Below are 19,922 nucleotides of genomic sequence, written 5' to 3' on the forward strand. Positions count from 1 at the left end.
TAATTTAATCATAAGAAAAAAAATCCCATTTTTTGCGATGTTCATTAGTTATAAAAAAATCGCAGATAATGAAAAATATGTGATAGCCAGAATGTGTTTCTTAGCTTATCATAGATTGAACAGCTTGTAAAAATTGGTTTTTTCGGTAAACAGGGCTTGGTTCTAGGTTTTTTTTAAGACAGAAAGAAATATGGCAACACATAAAACTCGGAATTGACCAAAAAATCAATAAATTCACCTTTTCTAAATAACGAAACCTAGTAAAACATATGTACAAATTTTAGCTATGTCTAATAGAGTATATAAATATCCATTATAAAATAAAAAAATCTTAAATATAACCAAGTTGGTTATGGCTATATATACACAAAAAGATGATTTTATCTTCTATCGACTTTAGATAATGTATTCTTCATGTCATAAATTATCATTGTACTATTTCTTTCTGTGCTAGTGGACATATTTATCACCACTTATTCGGCTATTCAGCGACATAATTCAGCTAAAAGTAATAAAATTATGTTTAAAATATGATTGATATGTCTTTTTGTTACAAACGAAATGCATAAAACTTGTTTTTTCTCATCTCGCTGCAGACATATTATATTTAAAATAGCATAGAACATCGATAATATAACATGACGCATGAAATATTTATAATAAAAATGACGAATAACATTAAATATTAAATAAAAGATTGTTTTTTTAACATAAAGGATTTTTTCTAATCAAATAGAAGAGTAGAAAACCGCCTATATAAAGAAAAAAACCAAAAGATTGGTATAAATATGATAATAGAGCCACAAATAATCAATAAAAATTACAATTTATGCGGAATAAAATAAAACAATAACTATAGTTTTCTATCAGAGACGTAATTTATATATCAATATTATCATATTAGAGCATTAAACTGAAAATATTTACATAAAATTCTAATATCTAGTGTCGAAAATATAAAATATTGCGTTTGAATTTTCAATCTATTTATATTTCCTTTGAAAACTTCATTTTCTTAAAAGATGAATCCATTATTAGATTATACTAAATTACTAAGCACGAAAACTATTTCGATTTCGGCAGTATATTTCTATATACATGAAAAATAAAAAAAAACTTAAAAATATAATAATTTATTAACAAGAGAGTCTTAAACAAAGAAATAAATAACAAATAAAAATACATATAATTAAATCACAAAAATTTTAATATTATTGTTTAATTGACAAATAATCTTAACATAATAAAATATTTATGGTTTTGAATATTATAAAGAACGATTGATGTGAAGATCTTTAGAACCAGAAAATCTAGTTTAATGTATATAATAGACATATATATCGCTTATTATTATTATTTATGCCAATATTAAGAATTTTATGGTGATTTATTAATTTATAGATTCTAAATGAAAATTTAAATAAAATCAGAAGAATATAAGGATAAATAATTTATAAAAAAAAAGTATAATAGTTTGTAAAAAAATGGTGAAAAATATAATAAAATAGATCACAATGTAGTGTTTATATTATATAAAAAATATTGTTCTTTTTTGTTATTCTTTCTCGTAATCCAATTTAAAAGAAAAATCAAATGTTTTGATAACTATATTTTACATCTAGAAAGTTCAAAATTAGAATAGAAAAACAATATGCTCGCATATAATTTTTTTTATGAACGCTTTTCTAACATCACGATATGTTCGAATATCTTAATCTAAAGATAAAATATCCAATAATAACAAAATAAAATAAAATAGAATGAATATATTTTTTATTTATAATAAAAAGAAAAAACCATTGTTCAGAATTTAAAGATAAATATTATAAAAGTAATAAGAATTAATTTTACTTTTACAATAAAAAAGTAAATTATTAATAATTTTGTGGATTAAGGGATGGTAAAAAGTAAAAAAATATTAAAAACCATAAAAATGGTGGTATAATTATCATTGAAAAGGATAAAACATATAAATCTCCTATAAATAATGGCATTATTACAATTTAGTTATATATTTATGATCTACATTGCATAAGAATACAAAAACATTAACTTTCGGACTTTAATGTTATCATAGCGATGATTAAAAAGATAAACTAAAATAGAAAATCTGATAAAGGATATACAGAGAGATTATTATTTTTCGAATATATGTCTTCTTTTCAGAAAAAAAACGCTTAAATATTAACTCAATGGATAAAATATCAGTATATGACAAAAATTCGGTGAAATAGACGGAAATATCAAGGTAAAAATCGTATAATTTAATTTCCTTATCTAGAAAAGGGGTAAATTTGATCAATGACCATTTTAGTGAGCTTTTTTAGATAAAGGGCAAAAGAAAACTGTTGAGAACATAACACAGGTTTATAAAAACTAAAAAATAAAAGGATTCATAAATTTATATTCATCAATTCTAGTAAAATATAATTTTTTTTATAAGAATCGCGCACTTTTTACAAAAAATAAATAAATGAAAGATATTCTAGTATTAGCTTATTATAAATCATAAAATATAATTTCATATAAAGTAACAATATTAAACCTTTATATACATTCTTAAGTAAAATTCAAAATGCATAAATCAAGTTTATTATATGTAAAATAAAGCAAAACAGGATATTTAACATATACGATAAAACATCTTATAGAAGCTAAAGATTATTAATACATTAAGACACAAAATTGAATTATTATAAGCAAATAATTATATCCAACGAAAAACGAAAAACATAAAAACAAAAAAGCAAATGTTGATATAGAAATAATATCAAATAATTATTCAATTTACAGTGTATATTTAATTTATTAAACCCATGTCTTTAGTCATTGTAAAATTTGAACCTTCGATTGAATCTTGCTAAAAAAAATTTCAAAAATTAATTTATTTAACCCATGTCTATAATCATTGTAAAATTTGAACCTTCAGACAAAATCCATCTTTATAAAATTTCAAAAAAAAAAATTACAAAATTGATTTTATTTAACCCACGTCTTAAATCATTATAAAACATATATCTTCGGAATATATCATAATTCTTGTATATAATTCTAAAAATATAAAAATTACACTTCAATATTCTAGTGAAACAGTAAATGCTTGGCAATTCAATATTTACATCATTTATGTGGATAAAACCATGAATTTTCAAATCTAGAAATATAAAATTTATGTTCATATTTGAAAAGCTAACTATTAGATTTATTAAAAAATGGAAGATAAATAGCAACAAAATTGGTTTAAAATATAATAATAAATTTTCTAGTTTTTATCGATTTGTAAAAAAAACAACAAATATATTATTTAGTTTAACAAATAAAAAAAAAATCTAAAATAACATACGATTTTTGATTTTATTTATATAAAAACAGAAACAGAAACAAAATTTATCATAATGTAATAGTTATATCGATTAGAGAATAAATATAAAAACATTATATTACGCTATTCAAATCAAATATAATAAAGTATAAAATAATAAAATAGTTCATATAGAAGAAGTTTCTCTGGAAATAAATGTTTTTTGATGTTAATTAAATGACGCAAAAAAACTATAACGCATATGAATAAACTCAGTTTTTTAAAATATCAGAGAAGGATCTATAAAAGTATATATAGTAAAACAAAAATATCGTTTTTAAATAGTTAAACATATAAAAATCTAACGAGTAATATTCAAACCTATTTATAAGAAAAAAAATAGTTATGCAATTAAATATTAATCTTTAAATAGTTAAACATATAATTCGAAATCAATTATCTATAAAAACAAAAAAAAAACTTTTTTTATTCACACAAGGCTTAGTATGCAATTTTATAAACAAATAAAACAGATTATCAAGAAAAGGGAAAAAAACATTGTATTTTTAAGATCAAACTTACACTACGATACAGAGGATAAGTTTTAATAGTTACAGTTCATGGATTTTAAAAACGAAAACTTCAAATAGTAGCAGAAGGAATTGCATAAAAAACCTTTTTTATATTGTTTCATACCACTAATAGTATTTTTTATCGTTTTTGTCAAACACGGATATGTGATTTTTTATGTCAATCGAATAGATTTAACATCACAAATAAATGTAAACTTTTACTATAGAAAAAAGCATCAGAACTTATTTGTGATAACTTTTGTAGACAATTCATTCTATCAAACATAAATATATTAAATATCTAAAATACAACAATTTAAATAATGCAAGTTATATAAAATCCAGGTTTTATGTTGCCAAGAAATTACGAAAAATGTATTTATTACATTTTTGGATATAATTTTAAAATATTTGGCTGTTGAAGCAATCTTAAAATATAAAAGTGATTATATATTGCAATTATATCACTTATTTATGTTTTATTCCGTAATATATACATATTTTGATGTTTTTTTTTCATTACAAAAAAGTGATAAAAGGCTATGAAATTTGTAAAAGACATCAATGGCTTTATATTTTATTCACTAAAACTGAAAGATTTTAGATGAAGATTAACTGATCATTGAAAACATGGTAAGAAATAATATCATAAACGAGTGATAAATATAATAATAGAGTCGCCCCTACCCTAGAAGGGCGACTCTATTGTTGTGTTCATTGCATCGTAATTCTAAAAATATAAATCTATTTTTTTTATAGAAACATAAAACATAGATTATCATATATAAATTGTCGAATATTTTGCTATAAAATACACTTTTTACAATAAAATTAAGTATTATTTATTTGCACTAGATATAAGATCAACATGTATTGTATTTTTGTATGTTTTTTTATCTTTTTAAACATAACAAATCTACAAAAAGGCTTGCTACTTTTTTATTATATGATAAATGCATTATAAATAAATGTTATAAGAAAAAAATATAAAATAAAACTATCAATAACTAGATTTTAATAGAAAAATGTCATGCATATTCTTATATATTTAGGAAATAGTATGTAAAAAGCACTGTATTTTAAAATAGACATTTTTTCTCTATTCTAGCTCAACTATTTAACACTTTATGGATTTTTTTAACAACAATTCGCTATAAATGTACTATTATAGTTATATTCAACATTAGACGTGTTAATTTGCGGTAGTATAATACCAAAAAGAGTTTTTATTCAGCTATCTAACAGAATTAGCATCTCTTAATAGTTATTTAGGTGACTTTTTGTATCAAATAGCATATAACTCACCTGACTAGTTTATAAAAAACCACTTTCTTCAAATTTATGATCATTAAATCTGTTGTTTGTTTTACTTTAGCAAGCAGATTTAAGCTCAAAAACATGTCTATTTTACCAAAATGTGTTATCGATGAGTGTGTATAATGTACAAAAATTACTATATTTAGTTTTTATTTCATCTCAGTGTTATAACAAATCGAAAAAGTTAGTATTTTAGATGATTAGGAATATAAAAAAAATTAAAAAAAAAAGAAGAAAAAAAACATTTTTATTCGTTAACTTAAAAAATTTACTAACTTTCTATAACATTTAACAGATAAAAATTGCCTATTATAGCATTATCCACCTTTTATTTTCGTACGTAAGAAACATGCCTAAAATATAATATAAATGTACATCGAAGTCAATAAAATAAAAAAAGACAACTTAATCATATATTATTGTCTTTATAAGATATAAACATTTGTTCAATGGGATATATTATTAATTTTGCAAAAAAAGAAAAAAATAATAGGCCCCTTAGACTTTCTACTGAATTCTCGAATAAAAATAATATTTATTTAATGTGTATGTCATCGTTTGCCAAACCAATTTTATTATTCTTTTTATTGTATGAAAGATAATTATACGTAGAAAAGCCACTAAAACAAAGAAAAAAAATAGTAGCCTAAATCCCGACATAAAATCTTCAGAAACAAGAAAAAGACAATATTTATGTTTTTTCTCAGTATGCTGCATATAAAAAGATTGTTTTCATATAAAATAGAATTCTATTATAAGAAAAAAAATCCCCTTTTTTCACATTTCATAAAATTATAACGAAAATCGCAAATAATATGTCATATGAATTGAAAAAAACACTTCTTTATGATTTTGATATTATTGAAGCATTAAAGTCTTCTTTTCTAAACAAACTTGGCTTGGTCTTAAGTTTTTTTTTCGAAACAGAAATAGATATGGCAACACATAAAACTTAAAATTGACCGATAAATCAATAAATTCACCTTTTACAATGTAAAATAGACTTAAAAACATATATACAGATATCCGCTATGGCTAAGAGAGTATACAAAATATCTGTTATAATGCAAAATAAAAAAAACTTGATATAGCTAATTTCATGGTATAATATACAATAAAAAAGAGATTTTTCTTCATCATAAACGTCAAAAATCGTATTTAATATGCCAATATTATCATTGTCGTAGTTTTTTTATGCTAGCGGACATATTCAACTGAACTTATTCGGCTTTTCAGGTGACTCGATCCAGCTAAAATATAAAAATAAACATAAAAAAAGACAAAGACAACGTTTATTTGCATGAAATATATCCAAAATATGTTTTTATTTCCATCGCAGACATCTTTTGCTATAATAGAGCATAAAAAATTAATAATATAACATAGCACATAGAATATTAATAAAAAAAATCGACTATTATCATAAATTTATCATGGAATAAGCTTTTTATTTTAACATACAAGATATATACATAACCAGAAAGAAGAAAAATAATATATATAAATGATAATAAAACAAAAAAAGCTTCTTAAAATGTGAGAATGAAAGAATAAAAATCAATAATATTACAGATTATGCTATTTAAAATAGAAAAAAAAGACATAATTATATTAAAAAGAACAAATACTATTAGAAATCATACTATAGTAGTGCCTAGAACTAAAGGTATTTATAATAACCAAATAAAAGGTTATGACAATAGAAGATGATTTATTTCGTTTTTTCAAACAATTATACGTTTTTATACATTTTTGTATCTCTTTTGAATAACTTGTCAATTTTTTGTTATAAATGAATAAACGATCTAACTTTATCGATTTTACCAGTATATTTCTTTATATGAAAAAGAAAAAAAATTATAAAAAAATAATAATTTCTTAACAATAGAATCTTAAACAAAGGTTTTGCATAATATAACTCACCAATATAGTTTTATCATCACTTTTTTTATAAATACTCTAACTGTATGAAAATATTTATGTTAAAAGAATTATGTAGAACAAATAATGAGAAGTTCTTTAAAGTTGGAAAATCCAGTATAATGTATATTATAGATATATATATTAATTATTGAAGAATTATGCCAATCTAATGTGTTTATTGGAAATTCATTAATTGATAGATTTAATATCCAAAAAAGCGCAAAAAATTAAAATTTTCAGAGAAATGAACATAAAATGGGCAAAATTTTATAATACAAATTATAAAAAAGAAAGTAATAAGGTTTAATTATACTTTTACAGCAAAAAGAACAAATAAAAATGGTAAGATGTTAATAAAATTATAGATAAGAGCACGTAAAAAGTATATAATCGCCGAAAAAAACATGCAAATAATATAATAGTTACCATAAAAACCAATAACAAACATGGAAATTAGCGACATAGTTACAATGAAGTTGTATTTTACTGATATAAATCGCATAAGAATATAGTATTTGTATTCAAGGATAAAGTTACCAACTTGTAGATTTTCTAATCCATCATATAGATTATATAGTATAAATTCAAATAAAAATATGACGGAGATATATAGTGCTGTGATCATTTTTAGAATATATTCCAAATTTTAATAAAAATAACGCGATATTTAAAAACTAAAGCGATAAATAAGGGGGAAAAAAATAAAATTTAGTGAAATGTAAAGAAAAATAATGGTCAAAACTGAACTATATTTATCCTTGATCTAGAAAAGTATAAAAAATGTACGATTATCATTTATTATCTGTAGTTTTACTTTTATTTTAAAAAGAAACCGGTTGAAGAATATCCAACAGGATTTTAAAAACCAAAAAATATAACGATTCATTTATTAATTAGTTTAAATTACAGAAAATATAATTTTGTGGTATTAGAATCGCACCTTTTAGAGAAAATAAATAAATAAAACCTATTCTAACATTCGGTGATACATTAATAGTACCATATAAAGAAACAATATGTGAACTTTATTAAAAAAAAGAACAAATCAAGATTATTATCTATAATATAGATCAAAAAGGTATTAATTATACAGATTAAACGTCTCTTAGAAGCTAAATATTATTAAAATATAAGATGCAAGCTTGAATAAATAGTTAACAAATAAATATCTCAAAATCTTTTATTTCGAATGAAAAACGTATAACATAAAAATAAAACTGCAAATCTTGATTTATAATATCGAATAAATAATATTTAGAGTTTAATATTTACAATGTATATTTTATTCGACCCACGTCTAAAATAATTTAAAAAATTATAAATCTTCGGAGTATACCATAATTCTTGAATAAAATTTCAAAAATATGAAAATTCTACTATAATATTTTAGTCTAACAGTAAAGTATGCCAATTCAATAATTTATGTGGATAAAACCATGAATTTTTAAATCTAGAAATGTAAAATTTATGTTCACATTTGAATAGCTAACTATTAGATTTTTAGTAAATGCAAGATAATTAAATTAATAAAGCTTCATTTATACTAAAAAGAGGAATGAATGCACATAAAATTGTTTTTAAATATAATAATAATTTTTCTAGTTTTCATCAATTTGTACAAAAAACCAAGATATGATTTATATTTACACATAGAAATGAATTCTAATATAACATTCGATTTTTGATTTTATTTATATAAAAACAGAAACAGTATACAGAATTTATCATAATGTAATAGTTATATCGATTAGAAATGGGTAAAAAAACATATCTTTTATCAACAATATAGTTCAAAATAATAATTAATGTACATTTTAGACATATTAAACAGTTCATCAGTATATAATGTATAAAAACTTATGATTTAACATGTAAAGAAGTTTCTCTACAAATTATTTGCGATTTTTTGTTTTTTTAAAATACAGATAACAATCTTTTAAGCATACAAATATACACAGTCTTTTAAAATAATAAGATATAATCTATAAAACATACATAGTCAAACATACAAAAATCCTATTGAAATAGTTAAAAATAAAAAAATATATTTAGTAATATTCAAACTTTTTTATTAAGAAAAAAAAGAGTTAGATACTATTATGCAATTAAATATAATGATTGAAATAGTTATACATGTAAATCGAAAACAATGATTCTTGACAATGAAAAAAAAAAACTTATTTATTCTGACATGACTTAGAAAGCAATTTATAAAGAAATAAAACACGTTCAGCATAAACAGGAAAAAAACTTTATTTTTTGAATGTTTTATTTCAGAACTATATAATAGATAAACTATTTTTTATTGTTCATGGATTACAAATAAAAGCTTCGATATTTAGCAAAAAAAACCCTTTATATACATTTTTTATAAAACTACGAGATTATTAATGTTTCAATATTTCTTTAAAACAAAGAATGTATTTTTTATGTCAATCGAATAGAATTACATATCACGAATTGATATAAGCTTTTAATATATAAGATACACACTCGTAATTACTTTTGTCAACATCTTATTCTATTAACAATAAATATAAAAAATTTCATATATACTACCATTTAAATAGAATATTTTTATTAAATCCAGATTTTTAGCTGATAAGACGAAAACCGTATTTAATGTATTTTCAATAAAAATTACGCTTTTTGATCATTTAAAGAATCTTTAAATAAAAGAGTGGTTGAATCTTGCAATAAAATTATTTATATATGCTATATTTTGTGATTTAGCACAGATTTGGATGTTTTTTTTTAGATGCACATAAGTGATAAAAGGCTATTGAGTTTGTAAAGAACTTCAACGCCTAATAAAGGGCCAAAAAAATACCAATGCGGGTTGGGACTAGGGGCTTAGGGTTCGTTAACCATATTCGTTGATTAAACTATGGGAATACTCAAATATAATTGGCGTACTAGAAATAAAAAGAAAACTACGGGAATACTCGAATCTGATTGATCTACTATGGCCAGGCAAAAGAAAACTACGGGAATACTCGAATCTGATTGATCTACTATGGCCAGGCAAAAGAAAACTACGGGAATACTCGAATCTGATTGATCTACTATGGCCAGGCAAAAGAAAACTACGGGAATACTCGAATCTGATTGATCTACTATGGCCAGGCAAAGGAAAACTACGGGAATACTCGAATCTGATTGATCTACTAAGGCCAGGCTGCAAAAACTAGTGAATTCAGTTATTCTATTGGCTTACTAGAGGTATACTTGGGTTTTTTGACCTACTTGGGATAGGCTGGATAAACTATACTTTGTTTATTCTAATCCTATAGTTATATGCCATATATAGTATATTATATGTGCATTGGCTACCTTAGATTTGAAGCTATTTAAGGTATTATGTAGACCTAAATTCAAGTTCCTGGTTAATGTAGCAAGTTTCGCTGACGCTTTAAAAACCTTAAAAACGATTTTTTAAGTTTGATAAAATAAAGGGGGAAAAAAATACCATCTAGGGTTGGGCTAGGGCTTAGGGGTGCTATAAAACTAAGGGACACTTTTCCTAAGGGACATTTCCTAAGGGACATTTCCTAAGGGACACTTTTTTCCCCTAAGGGACACTTTTTCATTCCAAAGGGGACACTAATAGTCGCATGCGATATTGTACCCCTTGTACCATGCTATATATTCATGAAATTATCATTTTACCTGGTATTTCTATAATAAGAAATATTTTATACTAATATCAGGTATATATTACCATCTGACTAAAATATTTTCATTTCCCAGTAATTATATACAAAATATATTTTTTCTAGATTTTTTTATGAGTACCAGTATACATTTTTTATTTTTATTTTTTATTTTTTTATATTTCTATTTTCCTAAAAGGGAAAAATAAAGATAATTGTTTTTTAGTACTATATTTTCAAGGAAGTTCACATAAAGGGGGAAAAAAATACCATCTAGGGTTGGGCTAGGGCTTAGGGGTGCTATAAAACTAAGGGACACTTTTCCTAAGGGACATTTCCTAAGGGACATTTCCTAAGGGACACTTTTTTCCCCTAAGGGACACTTTTTCATTCCAAAGGGGACACTAATAGTCGCATGCGATATTGTACCCCTTGTACCATGCTATATATTCATGAAATTATCATTTTACCTGGTATTTCTATAATAAGAAATATTTTATACTAATATCAGGTATATATTACCATCTGACTAAAATATTTTCATTTCCCAGTAATTATATACAAAATATATTTTTTCTAGATTTTTTTATGAGTACCAGTATACATTTTTTATTTTTATTTTTTATTTTTTTATATTTCTATTTTCCTAAAAGGGAAAAATAAAGATAATTGTTTTTTAGTACTATATTTTCAAGGAAGTTCACATAAAGGGGGAAAAAAATACCATCTAGGGTTGGGCTAGGGCTTAGGGCTTAGGGGTGCTATAAAACTAAGGGACACTTTTCCTAAGGGACATTTCCTAAGGGACATTTCCTAAGGGACACTTTTTTCCCCTAAGGGACACTTTTTCATTCCAAAGGGGACACTAATAGTCGCATGCGATATTGTACCCCTTGTACCATGCTATATATTCATGAAATTATCATTTTACCTGGTATTTCTATAATAAGAAATATTTTATACTAATATCAGGTATATATTACCATCTGACTAAAATATTTTCATTTCCCAGTAATTATATACAAAATATATTTTTTCTAGATTTTTTTATGAGTACCAGTATACATTTTTTATTTTTATTTTTTATTTTTTTATATTTCTATTTTCCTAAAAGGGAAAAATAAAGATAATTGTTTTTTAGTACTATATTTTCAAGGAAGTTCACATAAAGGGGGAAAAAAATACCATCTAGGGTTGGGCTAGGGCTTAGGGCTTAGGGGTGCTATAAAACTAAGGGACACTTTTCCTAAGGGACATTTCCTAAGGGACATTTCCTAAGGGACACTTTTTTCCCCTAAGGGACACTTTTTCATTCCAAAGGGGACACTAATAGTCGCATGCGATATTGTACCCCTTGTACCATGCTATATATTCATGAAATTATCATTTTACCTGGTATTTCTATAATAAGAAATATTTTATACTAATATCAGGTATATATTACCATCTGACTAAAATATTTTCATTTCCCAGTAATTATATACAAAATATATTTTTTCTAGATTTTTTTATGAGTACCAGTATACATTTTTTATTTTTATTTTTTATTTTTTTATATTTCTATTTTCCTAAAAGGGAAAAATAAAGATAATTGTTTTTTAGTACTATATTTTCAAGGAAGTTCACATAAAGGGGGAAAAAAATACCATCTAGGGTTGGGCTAGGGCTTAGGGGTGCTATAAAACTAAGGGACACTTTTCCTAAGGGACATTTCCTAAGGGACATTTCCTAAGGGACACTTTTTTCCCCTAAGGGACACTTTTTCATTCCAAAGGGGACACTAATAGTCGCATGCGATATTGTACCCCTTGTACCATGCTATATATTCATGAAATTATCATTTTACCTGGTATTTCTATAATAAGAAATATTTTATACTAATATCAGGTATATATTACCATCTGACTAAAATATTTTCATTTCCCAGTAATTATATACAAAATATATTTTTTCTAGATTTTTTTATGAGTACCAGTATACATTTTTTATTTTTATTTTTTATTTTTTTATATTTCTATTTTCCTAAAAGGGAAAAATAAAGATAATTGTTTTTTAGTACTATATTTTCAAGGAAGTTCACATAAAGGGGGAAAAAAATACCATCTAGGGTTGGGCTAGGGCTTAGGGGTGCTATAAAACTAAGGGACACTTTTCCTAAGGGACATTTCCTAAGGGACATTTCCTAAGGGACACTTTTTTCCCCTAAGGGACACTTTTTCATTCCAAAGGGGACACTAATAGTCGCATGCGATATTGTACCCCTTGTACCATGCTATATATTCATGAAATTATCATTTTACCTGGTATTTCTATAATAAGAAATATTTTATACTAATATCAGGTATATATTACCATCTGACTAAAATATTTTCATTTCCCAGTAATTATATACAAAATATATTTTTTCTAGATTTTTTTATGAGTACCAGTATACATTTTTTATTTTTATTTTTTATTTTTTTATATTTCTATTTTCCTAAAAGGGAAAAATAAAGATAATTGTTTTTTAGTACTATATTTTCAAGGAAGTTCACATAAAGGGGGAAAAAAATACCATCTAGGGTTGGGCTAGGGCTTAGGGGTGCTATAAAACTAAGGGACACTTTTCCTAAGGGACATTTCCTAAGGGACATTTCCTAAGGGACACTTTTTTCCCCTAAGGGACACTTTTTCATTCCAAAGGGGACACTAATAGTCGCATGCGATATTGTACCCCTTGTACCATGCTATATATTCATGAAATTATCATTTTACCTGGTATTTCTATAATAAGAAATATTTTATACTAATATCAGGTATATATTACCATCTGACTAAAATATTTTCATTTCCCAGTAATTATATACAAAATATATTTTTTCTAGATTTTTTTATGAGTACCAGTATACATTTTTTATTTTTATTTTTTATTTTTTTATATTTCTATTTTCCTAAAAGGGAAAAATAAAGATAATTGTTTTTTAGTACTATATTTTCAAGGAAGTTCACATAAAGGGGGAAAAAAATACCATCTAGGGTTGGGCTAGGGCTTAGGGCTTAGGGGTGCTATAAAACTAAGGGACACTTTTCCTAAGGGACATTTCCTAAGGGACATTTCCTAAGGGACACTTTTTTCCCCTAAGGGACACTTTTTCATTCCAAAGGGGACACTAATAGTCGCATGCGATATTGTACCCCTTGTACCATGCTATATATTCATGAAATTATCATTTTACCTGGTATTTCTATAATAAGAAATATTTTATACTAATATCAGGTATATATTACCATCTGACTAAAATATTTTCATTTCCCAGTAATTATATACAAAATATATTTTTTCTAGATTTTTTTATGAGTACCAGTATACATTTTTTATTTTTATTTTTTATTTTTTTATATTTCTATTTTCCTAAAAGGGAAAAATAAAGATAATTGTTTTTTAGTACTATATTTTCAAGGAAGTTCACATAAAGGGGGAAAAAAATACCATCTAGGGTAGGCCTAGGGCTTAGGGTTTAGAAGGGACACTTTTCAAGGGACACTTTTTTTATTAGTACAATTTCAAGGGACACTTTTTTTATTAGTACAATTTCAAGGGACACTTTTTTTATTAGCGTCAATTTCAAGGGACACTTTTTTTATTAGCGTCAATTTCAAGGGACACTTTTTTTATTAGCGTCAATTTCAAGGGACACTTTTTTTATTAGGGACACTAATAGTCGCGTGCACAATTGTATCCCTTGTACCATGCTATATATTCTTGAAATTATCATTTTACCTGGTATTTCTATAATAAGAAATATTTTATACTAATATCAGGTATAAAGGGGAAAAAAAAATTCTGAACGGGTAAGGGACGGGTTAGGCTTAGGGTTTAAAAAATAAAATTCAAAAATAGGGTAAGTTTTAAATCTGAAAGTGCCAAAAATGCCATCGAAGGGCAAAAAAAAATTCTGAACGGTTAAGGAGCAGGTTAGGGTTTAAAAAATAAAATTCAAAATAGGATAAGTTTTATATCTGAAAGGACTAAAAATACCATGAAGGAAAAAAAATAAAAAAGAATGAATGAATGTTCGTAAAGGATAAATATGTAGATGAAGGAACATGTAGGGCTAATAAATCATTAATGCAGAAATTTACATACATGAATAAAAACTTTAAGATGCCATGCTTTCTCATATGAAAATGTGATCTTATCAATAATTATATTATACGAAAAATTTAAAGATTGGTGATTTTTACATGTAAATTATATTAAGTCCCTTTTTTTCAGTTTAAATATTTTTCACGTCGTAGATTTTTTTTCCATCGCACGCTTCAATATATCTATTCTCTAAGAAAAAAATTAGATCGTGGTTTTAGAATTGTGTGTGCACACTTTAATATAACCGTGCTCTATAGAAAAAATTATGTACATCTTGATTTTAGAATTGTGTGTGCACAATAATCAAACTATTCTCTTGTATGTAAAATTTATGTAGATAGTGGTTTTAGAATTGTGTGTGCACACTAAAATATAACCGAACTCTGTAGAAAAAGTTTCTGTAGATCTTGATTTTAGAATTGTGTGTGCACAATACAATCAAACTATTCTCTTGTATATAAAATATGGTGATCTTGATTTTAGAATTGTGTGTGCGCACTTCAATATAACTGAGCTCTGTAGAAAAAGTTTCTGTAGATCTTGATTTTAGAATTGTGTGTGCACAATACAATCAAACTATTCTCTTGTATATAAAATATGGTGATCTTGATTTTAGAATTGTGTGTGCGCACTTCAATATAACTGAGCTCTTATTGAAAAAAATAATGGAGATCGTGGTTTCTAATTCGCGTTTGCACACTTCAATAATAGTGAGCTATAATAAAAAAATAATGTGGATCTTGATTTTAGAATTGTGTGTGCACATTACAATCAAACTATTCTCTTATATATAAAATATGGTGATCTTGATTTTAGAATTGTGTGTGCACACTTCAATATAACTGAGCTATAATAAAAAAATAATGTGGATCTTTGTTTTAGAATTGTGTGTGCACACTTCAATATAACTGAGCTATAATAAAAAAATAATGTGGATCTTTGTTTTAGAATTGTGTGTGCACACTTCAATATAACTGAGCTCTTATTGAAAAAAATTATGGTGATCTTTTTTTTAGAATTGTGTGTGCACACTTCAATAATAGTGGCTTTAATAAAAAAATAATGGAGATCTTTGTTTTAGAATTGTGTGTGCACACTTCAATATAACTGAGCTCTTGTATAAAAAAATTATGTAGATCTTTCTTTTAGAATTGTGTGTGCACACTTAATATAACTGAGCTCTTATTGAAAAAAATAATGGTGATCGTGGTTTCTAATATGCGTTTGCACACTTTAATATAACTAAGCTCTTATATAAAAAATAATGTAGATCAAGTATTTTTAATTGTGTTTGCACGCTATAATAACAATTCTCTTAAGCAAAAATAAATGTAGATCATGTATTTTTTATGTCAATCGCATAGAATTCCACATAACGAATTGACATAAGCTTTTGATATATAAGATACACACTCGTATTTACTTAGCAAACGTTTAATTCTATTAACAATAAAAATAAAAAACGTCATATATACTACATATTAAATATTAAAAATTATATAAATCCAGATTTTTAGCTGCCAAGAAAGGACGAAAAACGTATTTAATACATTTTCGATATAATATTATAATTTTTGAAAATTTAAAGAAATTTAAAGTAAAAGAATTGTTGAATCTTGCAATTAAATGACTTATTTATGCGATCGTGCATAGATTTAGATGTTTTTTTTATTTGCAAATAAGTGAAAAAGGCTATTGAGTTTGTAAAATATGTCAACGATTTTTATTTTATTCACTAAAATTATAGATATTTATAGAAAATTACATGATTAATGAACATATGAGTCACCAATATATATATCGAAATAAAAGATTGCAAAACCCCGACATAAACATGTGATAAATACAATAATAGATTTTCAATTACAAATTATAATATTTTTTGTTTATAAATACACCTATCCAACGGAATGTAATTTATATTTACTTTGCACTGCGTATTTTAATAAAATGTTCATTGTTTTTATATTATTATTTATTTTTTAAACATGAAAAATATAAAAAAATGGCTAGTTACTATTTTATCATATAGATAATACATTATAAATAAATTTAATGCGGCAAAAAACAGAAAATGAATTTACTTAAATATATAGATGTTCAGTAAATATGTCATTTCAATCATTTACATTAGACAATGTATTTAACTAACACTGTATTCTAAAATGTACATTTTTTCTTTATCCTAGCCGAACTTTATAGCACTTTTTGAATTGTTTTAGCGGTATTTAGTAACAAATGTAATATTTATGATTTATGAAACCTATATTAGGTAATCTGCGGCAGTTCAATCCAATAAAAAATCCTTTTTCTTTTAGCTACTTACAGAAAAAGCACCTTTTATAGCTGCTTGGGCGACTATATATATCAAATAGCATATAAATCTAAGAATAACTTTGCAAATTTTTCTTACTTCAAATTGTTAATCGATAAATCCGTTGTTTGTTTAACTTTAGCAAGCAGATTTAAACTCAAAAATATGCCTATTTACCGAAGTGTAACATCGATGAGTGTAGATAATGTACAAAAATTACTATATTTAGTTTTTATTTCATCTCAGTGTTATAACAAATCGAAAAAGTTAGTATTTTAGAGGATTAGGAATATAAATAAAATTACATAAAATTAAAAAAAAAGAAGAAAAAAAACATTTTTATTCATTTACTTAATAAATACAACAGCTTTTTTGACATTTAATTCATAAAAATTACCTATTTTAGCATTATCCACCTTTATTTTCGTACATAAGAAACATACCTAAAATATATTATCAATGAACATCAAAATCAATTAAATGATATCAAAATCTTCTTTTATAATTGAATATTTTAATAAGATATAAAAATTTATTCAATATTTTATGTAAATGATCATTAAAAGATAAAAAAATAATAGGACCCTTAAACTTTCTACTAAAATCCCAAATCAAAATACATCAAGCATAATATATATCGATTTATAATTCAAAACATATTTTTTCGATTTGGTGTATATGATAGTTATTATCACATAAAAAAACCACTAAAATAAAGAAAAAAAATAGTCGACTTAATCCACACATAAAAGTTTCAGAAACAAGAAAAATATAAAATTTATGATTTTCTAAGTATTTTACGTTTAAAAAAAATTATTTCAATAGGGAAAACTTAATTTTATCATAAGAAAAAAAATCCCTTTTTTTTGCGATGTCATTAATTATGAAAAAAAATCGCAGATAATGAGAAATATGAGAAAGTCAGAATGTGTATCTTAGCTTATAAAAGTATGATCAGCAAGTAAAAATTGGTTTTTCGCCAAACGGGGCTTGGTTCTAGGTTTTTTTTAAGACAGAAAAAAATATGGCAACATATAAAGCTTGGAATTGACCAAAAAATCAATAAATTCACCTTTTCTGGTTAACAAAACAAATGTACTAATATTAGCTATGTCTAGTAGAGTATATAAATATCCATTATAAGGCAAAAAAATCTTAAATATAACCAAATTTGTTATGGCTATATATCCACAAAAAGATGATTTTATCTTCTATCAACTTTAGATAATGTATTTTATATGTGATAAATTATCATTGTACGATTTCTTTCTATGCTACTGGACATATTTATCACCACTTATTCGGCTATTCAGCGACATAATTCAGCTAAAAGTAATAAAATTATGATTAAAATGAGATTGATATGTCTTTTTAGCATTAAAAAAATACATAAAACTTGTTTTTTCTCATCTCGCTGCAGACATATTATATTTAAAATAGCATAGAAAAATGATAATATAACATTACTCATAAAATATTTATAATAAAATTGACTATTAATATAAATTTATTTTGAAACAAGCTGTTTTTGTAACATAAAGGATTTATTCTATACAACTTGAAAAGTAGAAAACCGCCTATAAAGGGGGAAAAAAATACCATCTAGGGTAGGCCTAGGGCTTAGGGTTTAGGGGGGACATTCCAAAGGGGACATTCCAAAGGGGACATTTCCAAAGGGGACATCCAAAGGGGACACTAATAGTCGCATGCGATATTGTAATCCTTGTACCATGCTATATATTCATGAAATTATGATTTTACCTGGTATTTCTATAATAAGAAATATTTTATACTAATATCAGGTATATATTACCATCTGACTAAAATATTTTCATAAAGGGGGAAAAAAATACCATCTAGGGTAGGCCTAGGGCTTAGGGGGGACATTCCAAAGGGGACATTCCAAAGGGGACATTTCCAAAGGGGACATTCCAAAGGGGACATCCAAAGGGGACATTTTCAAAGGGGACATCCAAAGGGGACACTAATAGTCGCATGCGATATAAAGGGGGAAAAAAATACCATCTAGGGTAGGCCTAGGGCTTAGGGTTTAGGGGGGACATTCCAAAGGGGACATTCCAAAGGGGACATTTCCAAAGGGGACATCCAAAGGGGACACTAATAGTCGCATGCGATATTGTAATCCTTGTACCATGCTATATATTCATGAAATTATGATTTTACCTGGTATTTCTATAATAAGAAATATTTTATACTAATATCAGGTATATATTACCATCTGACTAAAATATTTTCATAAAGGGGGAAAAAAATACCATCTAGGGTAGGCCTAGGGCTTAGGGTTTAGGGGGGACATTCCAAAGGGGACATTCCAAAGGGGACATTTCCAAAGGGGACATCCAAAGGGGACACTAATAGTCGCATGCGATATTGTAATCCTTGTACCATGCTATATATTCATGAAATTATGATTTTACCTGGTATTTCTATAATAAGAAATATTTTATACTAATATCAGGTATATATTACCATCTGACTAAAATATTTTCATAAAGGGGGAAAAAAATACCATCTAGGGTAGGCCTAGGGCTTAGGGGGGACATTCCAAAGGGGACATAAAGGGGGAAAAAAATACCATCTAGGGTAGGCCTAGGGCTTAGGGTTTAGAAGGGACACTTTTCAAGGGACACTTTTTTTATTAGTACAATTTCAAGGGACACTTTTTTTATTAGTACAATTTCAAGGGACACTTTTT

This window comes from Rhyacophila brunnea, unplaced genomic scaffold (genome assembly GCF_057557595.1).
Source record: "Rhyacophila brunnea isolate RB1 unplaced genomic scaffold, BYU_Rbru_1.0 scaffold_117, whole genome shotgun sequence".
Lineage (NCBI taxonomy): Eukaryota > Metazoa > Arthropoda > Insecta > Trichoptera > Rhyacophilidae > Rhyacophila > Rhyacophila brunnea.